At 50.0% G+C, this 4,919-nt stretch overlaps 1 pseudogene; it reads right to left on the bottom strand.

The window, feature by feature from the left end:
- Positions 1-490: 490 nt before the first annotated feature.
- LOC147608144 (putative E3 ubiquitin-protein ligase XBAT31) lies at positions 491-1,992 on the bottom strand (annotated as a pseudogene).
- Positions 1,993-4,919: the final 2,927 nt, after the last annotated feature.

Raw genomic sequence — 4,919 nt, 5'->3', positions numbered from 1 at the left:
TCACTAGCCACTTCGTCCAGGCAAAACTTCCAGCACGAAAACCACGCATACAAAGTTCAAAATGAAACATGGTCATGGCCAATACATGCCCGTAGGCAAATAGGAAAAATAAAAATACTAAAGACAAAATCAATCATCCTGAGTGGTGTGGGACGAGGCCTTGGTCCCAAGCCCTGCAGAATCGGTGGTGGAGGTGGGGTGTGGACGGCCAAAAGAACGACGCCGCTCGATGAGATGTTGAAACTCTGCAAGGTCGTCCCTTTGCGGATGAATCTTGCTAACGGAGATCGGCTAACTCAAGCTCATACTACGGATGGATCTCTATAAGAGTGCGCGCATGTGTGTCCTGCAAGGTGGCGAGCTCTATCTCATGCTCCATATGGAGTGTCTGCCTCTTGGACTCATGCCACTGCTAGGTCTCCACCAAATGGAGAGAAGAATCAAGCTGGTTTATAAGGAACATGTTCAAGAAGCAAGAAGCACATATACCCTATTCTGAAGTGCTTTCCATGTGCCAGTCTACATCTGCTACTATGCTTGTGCCCCTATGAAAGCAACCTAAATGAGCCTTTGCTCACCAATCCAATGAAGCAACTGCTACTTCCACCATCTGCAGGCTTCTTAGCCCTGTTTGCAGTAGTTACCTTGCTCAAATCATTGTCCTCATCCTTTCCACCCTCCACTTGTTGCTTGTCCTCTTCTTTACCTCCCTCCCCTTGTTGCTCTACCTCTTTGGGCTGGCGGGCTCGTACCAGCAGGCTGTTCAATGTGGTGGCAGCGATAGAAAGGGCAGGCCGGGGTAGGAGAGCTTTGCATGGTTGGGTTAGGTTTGTTATGATAGAATAGGGTTAATGTGCAGGCTGGTGCCCACAGTCTTACACTTCAATTGTGTAGGCATGCTCAAAACAAATGTAGCACAACTCGTTCTCCTGTTCATCATCCTCCATTCGTTGGTGATTCTTGGAAATTGATTTGCATTAGCTACTTTTTTCTCATTAACAGAAAAGATCCGCTTCTACCAAGCATCATTAATGTATGCCAAGGCAACCTCCAACAAAACTTTTGCTTCAAGGTTAGACCTCATAAACTTCCATGGAGATGGCCATACTAAGGGCTCTGCAGTCAAAGGGTTAAGAAGAGTTACACATGCTATGTTATGGAACTTCATGGCGATGAAGAAAGGGTGTGCCCTTGAGAGTTTCTCTGCAACTATCTGCACCCCATGCTAGAAGCTTTAGTTGACCCACCTTGAGCTGCAAAATGCAAAGGCGTGCTCCCAAATCTGAGGCTTCTTCTACTAGATTTTATTGTTGTTGCACAAAAAAAGGCCCCTTTACGTGGTGGCAAGTGGACTACAATTGGATGACAGGACCTCACCGCAAGGTGTAAAGGGGAGCTCCACTCCCATCTCGAACGTTGATGAACCGCGCAAAGCCCCAAGTTTGGGTGACGGTAGGCAATTGGGTAGCATTTAAAATTATCTGAAGACAGTGGAGGTGCCCACTTTTTGCAGTGTAGTGCATGCAAGTCCTCCCATGGGATGCATCAAATATGAGGACATTAGTTCCCATTTCACCCCAATAGTTCAATGCAAGCTACTCTTCCATTCTTGCAAGAAAACATCAATGGTGTCTGTTTGTGATGATTCAATGCATCCACCATAGCCCCATTCTCCAAAAGTAGCGAAAGCACATCAGGTTGGCCATGGGAAGCTACATGGTGGAGAGGAGAGGAGAGGGAGGGGGGGCATAAGTGAGAGAGAGGGGGGCCAGGGATGCGCAAGAAGGGAGAGAGAGGGGGGGTCGGTGTGTGGGGAGTGAAGCGAGGGGGGGTGAGGTGGCGAACGGGGGGGGTGGCGCAAGAGAGAAAAGGAGAGGGGGGGTCGGGTGAGAGAGAGGATGGGGAGTGGTCAATGAGGGGGGCATGATCTACGAGAGAGGGGTGTGTGCGAGTGAGAGGGAGAGAGTGGGGAGTGGTCGGTGCGGGGGGCATGGTCCACGACAGGGGTGGGTTGGTGAGCACACGAGAGAGGGGGTGGGTTGGTGAGCACACAAGAGAGGGGGGTGAGGGTCGCGAGTGAGAGAGAGGGGGGCGGGGGGTTTGCAATGAAGAGAGGGGGGGTCAGTGGTGGGGAGCAAAGAAAGGGGGGCGATGAGGTGGCAAACAACTGGGGGGTTGCGCAAGAGAGAGAAGGAGAGGGGGGTTTGGGTGAGAGGGACAGGGAGAGGGTGGGGAGTGGTGAGTGGGGGGGCGTGATCCGCGAGAGGGGGTGAGGCGGGGGTGCACCATAGAAGGGGGGTGCGAGTGAGAGGGAGAGGGTGGGGAGTGGTCAGTGAAGGGGGGTGTGGGGCCGGGGCGCATGAGAGAAGCGGGGTGCAAGTGAGAGGGAGAGGGTATGGAGTGGTCGGTGAGGGGGCATGGGGTCGGGGCACACAAGAGAAGGGGGGGTGCGAGTGAGAGGGAGAGGGAGAGGGTGGGGAGTGATCGGTGGTGGGGCATGGGGCCGGGGCACATGAGAGAGGGGGGGTCGCGAGTGAGAGGGAGAGAGGAGTGGATGGTAAGGTGAAATAGGGGTTGGGGAGTGCAAGAGATAAAGAAGGGGGGGTCGGTAAGGTGAGAGAGGGAGAGGGAGAGAAGGGGGGTCGGCGAGGGGGGGTCAGCAAGAGGGAACGAGAAAGGGGGGTCTGCTCTATGAGCAAAAGAAGGGAGAGGTGAGGGTGGTCGGTGAGGTCAAGTGAGAGAGGGGGGGTCGATGAGGTCAGGTGAGGTGGTGAGAGAGAGACATTTTTCATTTTTTTTTTGTGTTTATGGTTTTGTTTTTGTTTTTGTGATTGTTTGGTTTTTTATTACATGTAATGGAAAAAAATACTCAAAGGGGTTTTTTATTTTATTTTTTTTAAGGGGCGGAGACTTGATACCTAGCACTTCACGAACACTAGAGTGAGTTGAGGCAGGTGTTCCTCTCGAACCACCACCCTTGGCATGCCCTTTTTCCCACTGAAGTTAGAGAAGTCATCCAAAAAGATGCGTAAGAAATCATTCAAATACTCCTGGAAAATCTTGGTGGCGGTCCTTTGGAAGGAAGCTGGGGCATTGTAAAGACCAAAGGGCATCATCTTGTAGGAATATGTTCCCCACTGTGTGATAAATGTTGTCTTGAGCTGATCCTTCTCATCTATGACTACCTGGTTGTAGCCACTGAACCTGTCCCCATGAAGGAATAGAGCACATGGACGGCCACATCTTCCGAAACCCACTCTATGAAGAGCAAGGGAAAACCCATCTTTGATTGTGCACTAATTGAGGGGTTTGAAGTCTACACATATCCTGATCTTATTGGTCTTGTTTTAGGGAATCACCACTATAGGTTGACAACCACTTTGAGTGCTCAATGGGAACAATGATACTGGCCTCTTCCATCTTATCTATCTCTTTCTTCACCACTTCTGAATATTTTGGATTCATGTGGTAGATGCTGCCTTCTTTTAGTGGAATTCTGTGAGTGCAAATGACTGGATCTATCCTTGGGAGATCCTTGTAGGTCCATGGACACATATCTTGGTGTTCTCTGAAAAACGTGTTGATTCTCCGAAGAGTAGAAGGGTCCTCCCAAGCTGCCAAACTAAGATGGGGCAAGGCTCCTCTATTGTGCCTAGGTTCAACTCTCTCACCTCTTCATGTAAGCGGTGGTTGGAAGAGGAGTTGTACCTAGTGGTTCTTGATGGAGAGATAAGGGGTCATGGGCTGGGGTGATGTCCAAAGGGAAATGACCAATGTGTTCCTTCGTCCAACCAATGGGTATCTCTTCTAGTGGCAAGGCTTCCTCCCTAGTCTTGAGGCCCGCCTCTCGTTTTGCGAGTGCATTCAAGAGGGGTTATAGGTGCCTCTGTGGTGACTCCTCTTGAGAGACCTTCTTTCTAGGTTGTCTAGGAAACTCTAGTTCCCATAGACCTATGACCTCTATTGCTTCCTGTTGAGACACTGGTGCAGAGGAGGAGGCCAGAGTGAGCAAGGATTCTGTCCAATCCTATACTAGGTCGTCCAACTCCACTATGTCCACCATATTGCACTAGAACCCCTCATAGGAATGTAACCAATTCCATGAGATTCTGTCACCTCTCCCTCTGAGCCGAATGGATTCTAGGCCTCCTCCAATGGTAATCCTTACCATTCCTCCTGCTCTTCCTCATCACTGGTTCTTTCCTCCCAAATGGGAATCATGTCATGTAGGGCAGTGCCCCTTGCACTCTCATTGGGGCCTTTTTCCAAGGTCACGGTCACCGTCCTCTCTAGCTTAGGGATATGCAAGTTGTCGAGGCCCCAATCATGGATCAGCCAAGCTGCCCTCAACCAAGCCCTTCCAATGAGCAAGATGTAGGCCCCTCTAGCTGGTGGGAGGTCTAACACCACAAAATTCATTTCAAATACTAATCCCTCAAAAGTGATCGAAACTTGCTTGAATAGTCCCAAGGGCATCACTTCCCTCTAGTCTTCCACTCTGATTAGCAAAGGGAGCTGGCTCGGTAATTCGGAGACCCAAGGCTTTCCTAGTAGCTTCATACATGATGTTAACACTAGAACCACCAACCACAATAACCCTTGTAATTTGAGTTCCTTCCACAAAGACTATCACCCTCGGGCTATCAGCCACTCTTGGGGCAGTGAGGCATACCCTTGCTTGTTGCTACATGGGTCGTCACCCACTACTACACCTCTAGTTTCCTTTCCAATCAACCTAGTGCTAGACTAAGCCTAGCAGTTTCTCTCCTATTTCTTGGATCAAACCACATAGAGGAAGGGTGATTTCCACCTTTTCTCTTGCCAACACTGCTTCCTAATGTAAATTACTAAGCTTGGGTAGTAGTTGTTCTCCTATTTCTTGGCTCAAACCACATAATTGAGGAAGGTTGATTTCCACC

This window comes from Cibotium barometz, chromosome 54, assembly GCF_041138505.1.
Source record: "Cibotium barometz isolate CiBa-2024 chromosome 54, ASM4113850v1, whole genome shotgun sequence".
In the NCBI taxonomy this organism is placed as follows: domain Eukaryota; kingdom Viridiplantae; phylum Streptophyta; class Polypodiopsida; order Cyatheales; family Cibotiaceae; genus Cibotium; species Cibotium barometz.
Note: the sequence above shows the minus strand (reverse complement) of the source record. Positions and strands in the feature narration are given on the sequence as shown.